The sequence below is a fragment of the Lolium perenne genome, chromosome 2 (assembly GCF_019359855.2).
Source record: "Lolium perenne isolate Kyuss_39 chromosome 2, Kyuss_2.0, whole genome shotgun sequence".
Classification (NCBI taxonomy): domain Eukaryota; kingdom Viridiplantae; phylum Streptophyta; class Magnoliopsida; order Poales; family Poaceae; genus Lolium; species Lolium perenne.
This window is the reverse complement of record NC_067245.2, coordinates 151,062,071-151,077,889: the sequence shown is the minus strand read 5'-3', so window position 1 is coordinate 151,077,889 and position 15,819 is coordinate 151,062,071. Positions and strand designations below refer to the sequence as shown.

The 15,819-nt window shown below is 42.3% G+C and overlaps 1 long non-coding RNA gene across 1 annotated transcript; it reads right to left on the bottom strand.

Moving 5' to 3' along the window:
* Positions 1-7,559: 7,559 nt before the first annotated feature.
* LOC127321962 (uncharacterized) lies at positions 7,560-8,013 on the bottom strand. Its single transcript, XR_007864456.2, has 2 exons — positions 7,886-8,013; positions 7,560-7,790 (listed from the first exon to the last, which is right to left on the bottom strand). It is a non-coding gene; the product is annotated as an uncharacterized lncRNA (long non-coding RNA).
* Positions 8,014-15,819: the final 7,806 nt, after the last annotated feature.

Genomic DNA, 15,819 nt, shown 5'->3' with positions numbered 1-15,819 from the left:
TTCACGCATTTCTTCCATGCACATATCTTCAAGCCCATCTTGATCGCGGCCCACCTCTGACTCGGTCAAATTCTGGTGATAACAGAAACTCATGCGGCCGTGGAATGCTATGAAGCATCAAAACACTTCTTCAGCTGCATGATGGAAGAAGGCAGCTCCGTTAGTGAGCACATGCTCGCCATGACCGGGCATGCGAAGAAACTCAGTGACTTGGGAATAGTGATTCCTAACAGACTGGGGATTAATCGTGTCCTTCAATCACTGCCACCTAGTTACAAGAACTTTGTGATGAACTACAATATGCAGAACATGAACAAAGAATTACCTGAATTCTTCGCCATGCTAAAATCTGCTGAGATTGAGATCAAGTAAGAGCACCAAGTGTTGATGGTCAACAAGACCACCAGTTTCAAGAAACAGGGCAAGTCTAAAGGCAAATTCAAGAAGGGTGGCAAGAAAGCTGCCACACCTCCTGTGAAACCTAAGAATGGCCCTAAGCCTGATGCTGAGTGCTATTACTGCAAGGAGAAGGGACACTGGAAGCGTAATTGCTCCAAGTATTTGGCTGATTTGAAGAGCGGCCTTGTCAAGAAGAAGAAAGAAGGTATATTTGATATACATGTTATAGATGTTTATCTTACTGGTTCTCGTACTAGTACCTGGGTATTTGATACTGGTTCGGTTGCTCATATTTGTAACTCGAAACAGGAACTAAAGAATAAATGAAGACTATTGAAGGATGAAGTGACGATGCGCGTTGGAAATGGATCCAAAGTCGATGTGATCGCTGTCGGTACACTCCCTCTACATCTACCTTCGGGATTAGTTTTAAACCTCAATAATTGTTATTTTGTACCCGCGTTGAGCATGAACATTATATCTGGATCTTGTTTAATGCAAGACGGTTATTCATTCAAGTCTGAGAATAATGGTTGTTCTATTTTTATGAATAATATCTTTTATGGTCGAGCACCTGAAAAGAATGGTTTATTTCTGTTAGATCTCGATAGTAGTGGTACACATATTCATAACATTGATGCTAAGCGAATTAAATTGAATGATAATTCTACTTATATGTGGCACTGTCGTCTTGGTCATATTGGAGTGAAACGCATGAAGAAACTCCATACCGATGGATTACTTGAATCACTTGACTTTGAGTCACTTGATAGATGCGAAGCATGTCTAATGGGAAAAATGACTAAGACTCCATTTTCTGGTATTATGGAGCGAGCTACAGACTTATTGGAAATCATACATACCGATGTGTGCGGACCAATGAGTGTAGCCTCGCGCGGTGGTTATCGTTATGTTCTAACCTTCATAGATGATCTGAGTAGATATGGGTATATCTATTTCATGAAACATAAATCCGAAACTTTCGAGAAATTTAAGGAATTCCAAAGTGAAGTAGAAAATCAACGTAACAAGAAGATTAAATTTCTATGATCTGATCGCGGAGGTGAATATCTGAGTTATGAGTTTGGCATACATTTAAAGAAATGTGGAATACTTTCACAATTGACACCGCCGGGAACACCATAACGAAACGGTGTGTCCGAACGTCGTAATCGAACTCTTTTAGATATGTTTCGTTTGATACGTCTCAAACGTATCTATAATTTCTTATGTTCCATGCTACTTTATTGATGATACTCACATGTTTTATACACACTTTATGTCATATTTATGCATTTTCCGACACTAACCTATTGACAAGATGCCGAAGAGCCAGTTGCTGTTTTCTGCTGTTTTTGGTTTCAGAAATCCTAGTAAGGAAATATTCTCGGAATTGGACGAAATCAACGCCCAGGGTCTTATTTTTCCACGAAGCTTCCACAAGACCGAAAGGGAAACGAAGTGGGGCGACGAGGCGCCGACACAACAGGGCGGCGCGACCCAGGCTTTGGTCGCGCGGCCCTGGCGTGTGGGGCCCTCGCGTCGCCCCCTGACCTACCCTTCCGCCTACATATAGCCTTCGTCGAGAAAACCCCAGTACCGATAGCCACGATACGGAAAACTTTCCAGAGACGCCGCCGCCGCCAATCCCATCTCGGGGGATTCAGGAGATCGCCTCCGGCACCCTGCCGGAGAGGGGAATCATCTCCCGGAGGACTCTTCATCGCCATGATCGCCTCCGGAGTGATGCGTGGGTAGTTCACCCCTGGACTATGGGTCCATAGCAGTAGCTAGATGGTTGTCTTCTCCTCATTGTGCTATCACTGTTAGATCTTGTGAGCTGCCTAACATGATCAAGATCATCTATTTGTAATGCTACATGTTGCGTTTGTTGGGATCCGATGAATATGGAATACTATGTTATGTTGATTATCAATCTATCATCTATGTGTTGTTTATGATCTTGCATGCTCTCCGTTGCTAATAGAGGCTCTGGCCAAGTCGTTACTTGTAACTCCAAGAGGGAGTATTTATGCTCGATAGTGGGTTCATGCCTCCATTAAATCTGGGACAGTGACAGAAAGTTCTAAGGTTGTGGATGTGCTGTTGCCACTAGGGATAAAACATCAATGCTTTGTCTAAGGATATTTGTGTTGATTACATTACGCACCATACTTAATGCAATTGTCTGTTGTTTGCAACTTAATACTGGAAGGGGTGCGGACGCTAACCCGAAGGTGGACTTTTTAGGCATAGATGCATGCTGGATAGCGGTCTATGTACTTTGTCGTAATGCCCAATTGAATTTCACACTACTCATCATAATATGTATGTGCATTGTCATGCCATCTCTATTTGTGAATTGCCCAACTCTAATTTGTTCACCCAACATGCTATTTCTTATTGGAGAGACACCACTAGTGAACTGTGGACCCCGGTCCATTCTTTTACATCGAATACAATCTACTGCAATACTTGTTCTTACTATTCTCTGCAAATATCATCATCCACATTATACATCTAATCCTTTGTTACAGCAAGCCGGTAAGATTGACAACCTCACTGTTAAGTTGGGGCAAAGTATTTTGGTTGTGTTGTGCAGGTTCCACGTTGGCGCCGGAATCCCTAGTGTTGCGCCGCACTACACTCCGCCACCATCAACCTTCAACGTGCTTCTTGACTCCTACTGGTTCGATAACCTTGGTTTCTTTCTGAGGGAAAACTCGCTGCTATACGCATCACACCTTCCTCTTGGGGTTCCCAACGGACGAGTGCTTTACCGTCACAAGCATCGTTCTATGATGTCTCTTACTGATTTGCCGTTATCATTTTGGAGTTATGCATTAGAGACAGCTGCATTCACTTTAAATAGGACACCATCTAAATCCATTGAAACGACACCTCATGAATTATGGTTTAATAAGAAACCTAAGCTGTCGTTCCTTGAAGTTCGGGGTTGCGAAGCCTATGTAAAAAAGTTACAACCGGACAAGCTAGAACCCAAAGCGGAGAAATGCGTCTTCATAGGATACCCTAAGGAAACTATAGGGTACACTTTCTATCACAGATTCGAAGGCAAAATCTTTGTTGCTAAGAACGGAACCTTTCTTGAGAAAGAATTTCTCACTAAAGAAGTGACTGGAAGAAAAGTAGAACTCGACGAGATTACTGAATCTTCTCTCGTTGATCAAAGTAGCGCAGTACCGGAAGTTGTTCCTGTGCCGCCTGCACCGGTAACAGAGGAAGATAATGATAATGATCATGAAACTTCGAACGAGATAGCTACTGAACCTCGCAGATTGACAAGGGAACGTGCCACTCCTGATTGGTATGATCCTTGTCTAAATGTCATGATTGTGGACAACAATGATGAAGACCCTGCGACGTATGAAGAAGCGATGATGAGCCCAGATTCCAACAAATGGCAAGAAGCCATGAAATCCGAAATGGGATCCATGTATGATAACAAAGTATGGACTTTGGTAGACTTACCTGATAGCCGCAAGGCTGTCGAGAATAAATGGATCTTCAAAAGAAAAACAGATGTTGATGGTAATATTACTCTCTATAAAGCTCGACTTGTCGCAAAGGGTTTCCGACAAATTCAAGGTGTTGACTACGATGAGACTTTCTCACCTGTAGCGAAGCTAAAGTCTGTGAGGATTTTGTTAGCAATAGCTGTATTTTTCGATTCTGATATTTGGCAGATGGATGTCAAAACGGCGTTCCTTAATGGAGACATTGAGGAAGAGTTTTATATGGTATAACCCAAAGGTTTTGTCGATCCTAAAAATGCTGACAAAGTGTGCAAACTTCAGCGTTCAATTTACGGACTGAAGCAAGCATCAAGAAGTTGGAACCGGCGCTTTGATAAGGTGATCAAAGACTTCGGGTTTATACAGTGCCATGGAGAGGCCTGTATTTACAAGAAAGTGAGTGGGAGCTCTGTAGCATTCCTGATATTATATGTGGATGACATATTATTGATTGGGAATGATATAGAACTATTAAGCAGTGTAAAAGGTTATTTGAATAATAGTTTTTCAATGAAAGACCTTGGTGAAGCATCGTACATATTAGGCATCAAGATTTATAGAGATAGATCAAGACGCCTAATAGGTCTTTCACAGAGTACATACCTGGATAAGATTCTAAAGAAGTTTAGAATGGATGAAAGTAAGAAATGGTTCTTACCTATGTTACCAGGTAAGGTCTTGAGTAAGACTCAAGGTCCAGCTACGGCACAAGAAAGAGAAAGGATGAGTCAGATCCCCTATGCCTCGGCAGTAGGCTCTATTATGTATGTCATTCTATGTACTAGACCGGATATAGCACATGCTGTTAGTTTGACTAGCAGATATCAAAGTGATCCAGGAATGGAACAGTGGACAACGGTCAAGAATATCATGAAGTACTTGAAAAGAACTAAAGATATGTTTCTATGTTATGGAGGTGACCAAGAGCTCGTTGTAACCAGTTACACCGATGCAAGTTGGAACACTGATCCTGATGACTCTAAGTCTCAGTCTGGGTACGTGTTTATATTGAATGGTGCTGCAGTAGGCTGGGCAAGCTCGAAGCAGCGCACGGTGGCGAAGTCTTCAACAGAATCGGAGTACATAGCGGCTTCAGAGGCTTCATCAGAAGCGGTATGGATGAAGAGGTTCATTGTAGAGCTCGGTGTGGTTCCTAGTGCATTGGACCCACTAGTCATCTACTGTGACAACATGCGTGCCATCGCCAATGCACAAAAACCAAGGTCACACAAGAGGCTGAAGCATATCAAGCTGCGTTATCATTCGATTCGCGAGTACATCGAAGATGGAGAAGTAAAGATTTGCAAAGTACACACTGATCTGAATGTAGCAGATCCGTTGACTAAAGCTCTCCCTAGGGCAAAGCATGACCAACACCAGAATGCCATGTGTGTTAGGTACCTTACAATGTAATCTAGATTATTGACTCTAGTGCAAGTGGGAGACTGTTGGAGATATGCTCAAGAGGCAATAATAAAAGTGGTTATTATATATCTTTGTGTTTATGATAAATGTTTATATACCATGCTATAATTGTATTAACCGAAACATTGATACATGTATGTTATGTAAAAAACAACGAGTCCCTAGTAAGCCTCTTAACTAGCTTGTTGATTAATAGATGATCATAGTTTCATGATCATAAACATTGGATGTTATGAATAACAAGGTTATGTCATTATATGAATGATGTAATGGACACACCCAATTAAGTGTAGCATAAGATCACGTCATTAAGTTATTTGCTATAAGCTTTCGATACATAGTTACCTAGTCCTTTCGACCATGAGATCATGTAAATCACTTATACCGGAAAGGTACTTTGATTACATCAAACGCCATTGCGTAAATGGGTGGTTATAAAGGTGGGATTAAGTATCCGGAAAGTATGAGTTGAGGCATATGGATCAACAGTGGGATTTGTCCATCCCGATGACGGATAGAAATACTCTGGGCCCTCTCGGTGGAATGTCGTCTATATTAGCTTGCAAGCATATGAATGGTTCATAAGAGACCACATACCACGATACGAGTAAAGAGTACTTGTCAGGAGACGAGGTTGAACAAGGTATAGAGATACCGATGATCAAACCTTGGACAAGTAAAATATCGCGTGACAAAGGGAATCGGTATCGTATGTGAATGGTTCATTCGATCACTAAGTCATCGTTGAATATGTGGGAGCCATTATGGATCTCCAGATCCCGCTATTGGTTATTGGTCGGAGAGAGTTCTCAACCATGTCCACATAGTTCGCGAACCGTAGGGTGACACACTTAAGGTTTGATGTCGTATTAGTAGATATTTAATATGGAATGGAGTTCGAAGTTTTGTTCGGAGTCTCGGATGGGATCCCGGACATCACGAGGAGTTCCGGAATGGTCCGGAGAATAAGATTCATATATAGGAAGTCATTTTATAAGTTTGAAAATGATCCGGTGCATTTATAGAAGGTTCTAGAAGGTTCTAGAAAAGTACGGAAGAAATCACTTTGGAAGGCGGAGTCCCGGAGGGACTTGATACGTCTCCATCGTATCGATAATTTCTTATGTTCCATGCCACTTTATTGATGATATCTACATGTTTTATGCATACTTTATGTCATATTTATGCATTCCGACACTAACCTATTAACAAGATGCCGAAGAGCCAGTTGCTATTTTCTGCTATTTTTGGTTTCAGAAATCCTAGTAAGAAAATATTCTCGGAATTGGACAAAATCAACGCCCAGGATCTTATTTTTCCACGAAGCTTCCAGAAGTCCGGAGAGGAAACGAAGTGGAGCGACGAGGCGGCGACACACTAGGGCGGTGTGGCCCAAGCCCTGGCCACGTCGGCCTGTTGTGTGGGCCCCTCGCGTCGCCCCCTGACCTACCCTTCCGCCTACTTAAGCCTTCCTCGATAATAACTCCAGTACCGAGAGCCACGATACGGAAAACCTTCCAGAGACGCCGCCGCCGCCAATCCCATCTCGGGGGATTCAGGAGATCACCTCCGGCACCCTGCCGGAGAGGGGAATCACCTCCCGGAGGACTCTTCACCGCCATGGTCGCCTCCGGAGTGATGTGTGAGTAGTTCAGCCCTGGACTATGGGTCCCACTACAAGAAATCTGCCATAAGTTGACAAAAAAGGTGTCACTGAAACGTCACTGATGGCTACTTGTGACATTACGGTGACGCTTTTCAAAACGTCGAAATCTGGGAGTCAGCAATGACTGCTTGAGACGTTCCACTTGAAAATGTCATAGAGCTTTGTGACGTTTGCAAACGTCACTGACGGCATGACGTTCCCAAAACATCATGGGCACCTGCCCCCGAGTCCAGCGTGGCAATCCGACGTGGCCAAATTGTGATGAAAAAATAACGTCGTTATCTGAAATCAGCCCGGTCCATTCAGTATGTTATATGGGCCTAATGCTAATTTTTTTCATCTTTGTTGGGCCTTGACCTGTTACGAGCCCAATTCTTATTTGAATTTGGCATTTTCAGCTTCAATGTTTTTGGGCTCGTGGTTTTTGGGCCTCATTTTTTTCACGGTATGCATCAGGTCACATTTTATTCAGATTCCAATTACGAACTTGATAGCTAATAAATAACCCACATTTAAATCGAACACACAAAAAATGCACGTAATTATACTTCAAATAACACCCAAAATTAGTCAATGTAGATCATCTCACAAGCAGATGTGTATACAATCACAGTATTACTAGGTCTACAAATTTGATAACTACATAATTTCCACCGAGTGTCTTCAAACTTCTTCAACCTGGAGCTCTTGGAGAACAATCTCCTCCGGATTATTTGCCCGGCTCAAGCAACTCCTCACCCAGGCTGTCGACGACTGGCACCTAGCTTTGTCTCGCACAAAAAGCAGATCAGTATACATCAGAACCTATGCTGAACAAAGAAAGCAGCAGCAACAGATTACAAAAATAGCAGCCCCATACCTGAACGAAGAGACCCAGCAGCAATCAGATCAATATGGTGCTCCCAGACTTGAATTTCACTCCACCCGAAGAAGGCGATGTCCATATACCTGAAGGAGAGCATGCAGGTACATTATCTAATGCAAAAAACAAAGTTACAGTTTACATTATCACTGAATTTAACGGAACAAGCAGATTTGTATTGCGCCTAGTATATATAGCAAGTGCATGATAGATTCAGTGAGGCAAGCAAAAAGTGTAAGCAACACAAGCACAAGCAAGCACAGGCACAAGTAGCTACATCAGAACTGGAAGCAACGTACAGGAATTTGTTAACTGAATTTGTTGCAAGCAAGCAGTGGAAGCAAGCTACTGGAATTTGTACCTATTGATCTTCAACAATTGACACCAGAAAATGCAAGCTACTGGAGTACATTACTGTAATGCTACTGTATTGTTGTTGTTACACAAACTACTGCTCATGCTACTGTACTGTTGTTGTTGTTGTTGTTACACAAACTACTTGCTCAGCCAACAGAGACTACTGCTACTGTATTGTTGTTTCTACACAAACTACTGCCTGGGGCAAGCTGAATCACCTAGACGCCACCGTCCTGGAGTATAACAATGTGTTCAAATAATGTTATTAGCAATAGAAAATACTAGCATCAGCAGTAGGGAGTATTGATAGTAGCAGGAGTATTGTCAGTAGCAATTTGGACTGTATTTAAGCTGCATGATCAAGATATTTATGCAAGCCAATTCCTACTCCTAAAAGCACACCAAGCAATCACGGAGTAATGCAGTACACAAGAAAGCAAGGAAGAATACAGAATCGAGTATGCATCAAGTATACAAATAGAATAAGAGAATCACAGAACTTGATTCGTTTTTCCGAATTAATCATGCTAATATACATCCAGGGAGAGAGAAAGGACTCAATTGACCAAGATGCACCAGTAGTGGACATGACACTAGTTACAGTAACCGAAGAATAACATTAGCAATTGACAGTAACTTGCAATATTTACTCCATTATGTAGCAGTGCAATATTTACTCCATCGTGTAGCAATTGATAACACTGTTAAATACTGACGATGTATAGCTGTATTACTCCAACTCTGTTTGTATGTATGAACTCCAGCTCGGTTTGCCTATCTAATTGACAATTTCAATTTATGATAAGGGCTAGTCCATTTGACGAAACATATGCACATAATAAAAATAACAGCCTGGGATTACTCCTGGATTACTAGAGAAATAACGCACATGATTTATTATGTTAACCTGGTATTCTTTTGAGCAGGATAGTATTTACACAAAACTGAAAACAGATAGTCAGTCAGACAGACACAAACACACAATACAGATGTGGCTGCTGCAATGACAAGCTATGGCCACAACTGAGAATCCATGCAACTCAGGCAGACAGGAGGACGTTGCCTGACCAAACTGCTTCGGAATGAGTTAAATAAAACAGCATGGTTCAGGTTTATGTAACTTGATACTTATACATAGAAGAAGATGAAATGAAAACGAAATCGGTGAAAACCCGGATGGGGGTTCTGCAACCTAAAACCAATGCAGCAATTTTAAACAGAAAATAAGATGGCTGAAAGTAAACTATCTTGCTGTATTTTTTACAGGAGATACAAAAGATGGAGCTATTCCCCATCAGGAGGTATATGAATATATGTCCTTCAAAGGGCAAAGTAGGAGAACATATAGGCTCGATCCATAGGATATGCACACAAAACAGGTTTACATTTTTTTAAGCTGGAACAGACAGATTATTTACAAGACAAGATTGCTTGTCACTCTTCAATTATTCTATAGCCTACGAAGACACTTGAAGTGAAGAGGCATGGCAACATGTTGTGAACCTGGGGGGAATTAGGGTTAAGGCAGTATGCTGTAGAAAGACAAGAAAATAAGAGGAAGGGAGATGGGGGCGCCGGTGGTACCTTGACCGGATCTGGTGTACGAGCTCACCGTGGGAGAGATGGGGCATGATGGGGATGTTGAGCAGGACTCCATGGCGCGCTCGTAGAGGGTGACCTCCTTCTTGAGCTTGGCGGCCTGGGCGACGAGCTGGGCACGCGCGGTGGCCATGGCCTCCTTGTCCTCGACGCAGCGGTGGATCCCCTCCGCCTTCATGGCGGACTCCTTCTGCACAATCACGCGGAGGCGTGAAATGGATGAGGAGGTAACCGCCGAGGGAGGGGGGGAGGGGATCGGATTCGGATCCTACCCGCACCAACCGACGGAGAAGGCCCTATCGGAGAGGAAGCGAACGCACCTGCGGGGACGCGCGGCGCCGCCATGGGCCTCTCGTCCCGGCCACGGGCGGCTGAGGATGACGCCGACGCCACCGCGGCCCGTCCGCCGGCGCCAGCGCCATTTCCGCCTCCTCCGCCTCCGCCGCCGCCGTGCTTGGGGTAGCGGCGCTCGTCGTCGGACCTGGAGTCGAAGCAGGAGAAGCAACCCATCGCGCGCGCGCGGCCCACCCAATCAACGCTTCGTCGCGCCGCCGAGAGGCAGCCGCATTCACGCAGCGAGCGCCGCCGGATTCGAGAGCTCCCGAAGCGAATCGGTGGGCCCTGGAGGCGGGCGGGGGTAGGCGGAGGAGGGAGGAGGGAGAGAGTGGTGGTGGACTGGAGCTGGGTGAGCCGGCAGGGCAGGGCTGGGCGTCGGGATAAGCGGAAGGATCGGGATCAGGTCGCCGGAGTTGGCCGGGATCTAGGCCGAAGAGGAGGGGCGGCGGAAGGGAAATGGCTAGGGTTTCTGGCCTGCGGGGCGGTCCGGGTCGGTTTTGTTGGAGTGGTCTGGTCGGTCGCGCGCTTGGTTTGGTGGTCTGGTCGGTCGTGCGCGTGACCCAAAAATTTTAGGTGCCAATGGGAAAATCCCGCGCGTGGTTTGGTGCGTTGGATGCTTCAGACAGTTGAGATTCAAGTTTGGAGCTGATCCTTGGTAGGTTGTTTCATGTCTTCTGATTGGCTAATTTTTTTGGCATGCTAATGACGTTGTTGATTTGTCACAATCGGCAGTGGAAAAACGCCGTAGGCCACTTAATTTTGCTAATGACGTTTTGACCTAAATTATCAATGACATTTTTGCCCAATAACGTCACGATTTTCTAGGGTTTTGCCCCCCCCCCCCCCCCGAGTGGCCAAGGACAGTCAAAGCTAGGAACGTCATAAAGCTATGATATTTTGATTTCCAGTCATAAAAAAAAGTCATATTATGACAGATTTCTTGTAGTGTCCATAGCAGTAGCTAGATGGTCGTCTTCTCCTAATTGTGCTATAATTGTTGGATCTTGTGAGCTGCCTAACATGATCAAGATCATCTATCTGTAATGCTACATGTTGCGTTTGTTGGGATCCGATGAATAAGTGAATGCTATGTTATGTTGATTATCAATATCATCTATGTGTTGTTTATGATCTTGCATGCTCTCCGTTGCTAGTAGAGGCTCTGGCCAAGTTGATACTTGTAACTCCAAGAGGGAGTATTTATGCTCGATAGTGGGTTCATGTCTCCATTAAATCTGGGGGAGTGATAGAAACCTCTAAGGTTGTGGATGTGCTGTTGCCACTAGGGATAAAACATCAATGCTATGTCTAAGGATGTAGTTGTTGATTACATTACGCATCATACTTAATGCAATTCTCTGTTGTTTGCAACTTAATACTGGAGGGGGTTCGGATGATAACCTGAAGGTGGACTTTTTAGGCATAGATGCATGCTGGATAGCGGTCTATGTACTTTGTCGTAATGCCCAATTAAATCACACAATATTCATCATAACATGTATGTGCATGGTCATGCCCTCTTTATTTGTCAATTGCCCAACTGTAATTTGTTCACCCAACATGCTTATTCTTATCGGAGAGATGCCTCTAGTGAACTGTGGACCCCGGTCCATTCTTTTAATCGAATACAATCTACTGCAATACTTGTTCTACTGTTTTTTGCAAACAATCATCATCCACACTATACATCTAATCCTTTGTTACAGCAAGCCGGTGAGATTGACAACCTCACTGTCACGTTGGGGAAAAGTAATTTGGTTGTGTTGTGCAGGTTCCACGTTGGCGCCGGAATCCCTGGTGTTATGCCGCACTACACTCCGCCGCCATCAACCTTCAACGTGCTTCTTGGCTCCTACTGGTTCAATAAACCTTGGTTTCTTACTGAGGGAAAACTTGCCGATGTACGCATCACACCTTCCTCTTGGGGTTCCCAACGGACGCGTGCTGTACGCGTGTCAAGCTCTTTTTTTGGCGCCGATGCCGGGGAGATCAAGACACGCTGCAAGGGGAGTCTCCACCTCCAATCTCTTTACTTTGTTTTTGTCTTGATTTATTTTATTTACTACTTTGTTTGCTGCACTAAAACAAAATACAAAAAAATTAGTTGCTTGTTTTACTTTACTTGCTATCTTGTTTGATATATTAAAAACACAAAAAATTATTTACTTGCATTTGTTTTCCTTATTTCATCATGTTTCCTCCTAAGTTTATTCTTAAAGATGTACCGGTAAGCCGAGGGTCTATCCTTGGGAAAGATAATATAGAAGATTTTTTCACTCATATTAGTACGGTTGAAGATTTTGAAGATAGACACTTGGTAGAACTTGCTCCTACTTATGAAATTGCTGCTGCTTCTTTAGTACACATGTTAGAAGCTAGATTTGTTAACCTCAACCCCATAATGCAGCATATGTTCCTTACACTAGGTGATATGGAAGAAAGAGAAAAGAAAGATTTTATCTTAGAAACCCTTCTTAAAGAATTTGGTGATGTAGCAAGAGAAGCTAGAAAAGTCTTTACTAAATATAATATGCTTGGCTCTTATACAAACTTTGCTAGCACCCTTGAAAAGATGGAAAAATATAGACAAAAGTACACTAATAAAGTTAATTATGAGGGGGATATTAAAACATCAATACCTTGCAAGCTCTTGGGAATGTGCGAGGCACTAGAAAAGAATTTTGATTGGATTGTTCCTGAAAATTTGTTTGACGAGAGTAGCAAGCCTAAGGGTAATGAAAAGGGAGCTTCTGAAACTTACATAGATAAGATACAATGCATAGTTGAGAAAACTCCAAACCCCGAAGTAGATGCATCATCCCTTGATATTACTTGACACACACTTTCTGCTCCTAGCTGAAAGGCGTTAAAGAAAAGCGCTTATGGGAGACAACCCATGATTTTACTACTGCACTTTTGTTTTATATTTGAGTCTTGGAAGTTGTTACTACTGTAGCAACCTCTCCTTATCTTAGTTTTGTTGCATTGTTGTGCCAAGTAAAGTCTTTGATAGTAAGGTTCATACTAGATTTGGATTACTGCGCAGAAACAAATTTCTTGCTGTCATTAATCTGGGCCTAATTCTCTGTATGTAACTCAGAAAATTATGCCAATTTACGTGAGTGATCCTCAGATATGTACGCAACTTTCATTCAATTTGAGCATTTTCATTTGAGCAAGTATGGTGCCTCTTAGAAATTCGTCTTTACGAACTGTTCTGTTTTGACAGATTCTGCCTTTTATTTCGCATTGCCTGTTTTGCTATGCTTGATGGATTTTTCGATTCCATTAACTTTCAGTAGCTTTGTGAAATGTCCAGAAGTGTTAAGAATTATTATGTCACCTCTGAACATGTGAATTTTGATTGTGCACTAACCCTCTAATGAGTTGTTTTAAGTTTGGTGTGGAGGAAGTTTTCAAGGATCAAGAGAGGAGGATGATACAATATGATCAAGGAGAGTGAAAGCTCTAAGCTTGTGGATGCCCCGGTGGTTCACCCCTGCATATTTCAAGAAGACTCAAGCGTCTAAGCTTGGGGATGCCCAAGGCATCCCCTTCTTCATCGACAACATTATCAGGTTCCTCTAGTGAAACTATATTTTTATTCCATCACATCTTATGTACTTTGCTTGGAGCGTCTGTTTGTTTTTGTTTTTGTTTTGTTTGAATAAAATGGATCCTAGCATTCATTGTGTGGGAGAGAGACACGCTCCGCTGTTGCATATGGATAAATATGTCCTTAGGCTTTACTCATAGTGTTCATGGCGAAGGTTGAATCTTCTTCGTTAAATTGTTATATGGTTGGAAACGGGAAATGCTACATGTAGTAATTGGTAGAATATCTTAAATAATTTGATACTTGGCAATTGTTGTGCTCATGTTTAAGCTCTTGCATCATATACTTTGCACCTATTAATGAAGAAATACATAGAGCTTGCAAAAATTTGGTTTGCATAATTGGTCTCTCTAAGGTCTAGATAATTTCTAGTAAGGGGCGAACAACAAGGAAGACGATATAGAGTCTTATAATGCTTACAATATGTCTTTTATGCGAGTTTTGCTGTACCGCTTCATACTTGTGTTTGTTTCAAATAGCCTTGCTAGCCTAAGCCTTGTATCGAGAGGGAATACTTCTCATGCATCCAAATCCTTGAGCCAAACACTATGCCACTTGTGTCCACCATACCTACCTACTACATGGTATTTCTCCGCCATTTCAAAGTAAATTGCTTGAGTGCTACCTTTAAATTTCTATCCTCTATCTTTGCAATATATAGCTCATGGGACAAATAGCCTAAAAACTATTGTGGTATTGAATATGTACTTATGCATTTTATTTCTTATAAGTTGCTTGTTGAGCGATAACCATGTTCCCGGGGACGCCATCAACTACTCTTTGTTGAATATCATGTGAGTTGCTATGCATGTCCGTCTTGTTTGAAGTAAGGGCGATTTACCATGAGTTGAATGGTTTGAGCATGCATATTGTTAGAGAAGAACATTGGGCCGCTAACTAAAGCCATGATCCATGGTGGAAGTTTCAGTTTTGGACAAATATCCTCAATCTCATATGAGAAAATTAATTGTTTTTGAATGCTTATGCATTAAAGAGGAGTCCATTATCTGTTGTCTATGTTGTCCCGGTATGGATGTCTAAGTTGAGAATAATCAAAAGCGAGAAATCCAATGCGAGCTTTCTCCTTAGACCTTTGTACAGGCGGCATAGAGGTACCCCTTTGTGACACTTGGTTAAAACATATGTATTGCGGTGATAATCCAGGTAATCCGAGCTAATTAGGACAAGGTGCGGGCACTATTAGTATACTATGAATGAGGCTTGCAACTTGTAGGATATAATTTACATGATACATATGCTTTATTACTACCGCTGACAAAATTGTTTCTTGTTTTCAAAATCAAAGCTCTAGCACAAATATAGCAATCGATGCTTCCCTCTGCGAAGGGCCTTTCTTCTACTTTTATGTTGAGTCAGTTCACCTATTTCTCTCCATCTCAAGAAGCAAACACTTGTGTGAACTGTGCATTGATTCCTACATACTTGCATATTGCACTTATTATATTACTTTATGTTGACAATATCCATGAGATATACATGTTACAAGTTGAAAGCAACTGCTGAAACTTAATCTTCCTTTGTGTTGCTTCAATGCCTTTACTTTGGATTATTGCTTTATGAGTTAACTCTTATGCAAGACTTATTGATGCTTGTCCTGAAAGTACTATTCATGAAAAGTCTTTGCTATATGATTCATTGGTTTACTCATTACATTTACCATTGTCTTGGATTGCTGCATTCATTACATGTGCTTACAATAGTATGATCAAGATTATGATGGCATGTCACTTCAGAAATTATCTTTGTTATCGTTTACCTACTCGGGACAAGCAGGAACTAAGCTTGGGGATGCTGATACGTCTCCAACGTATCGATAATTTCTTATGTTCCATGCCACTTTATTGATGATATCTACATGTTTTATGCATACTTTATGTCATATTTATGCATTTTCCGGCACTAACCTATTAACAAGATGCCGAAGAGCCGCTTCTTTTTTACGCTGTTTTTGGTTTCAGAAATCCTAGTAAGGAAATATTCTCGGAATTGGACGAAATCAACG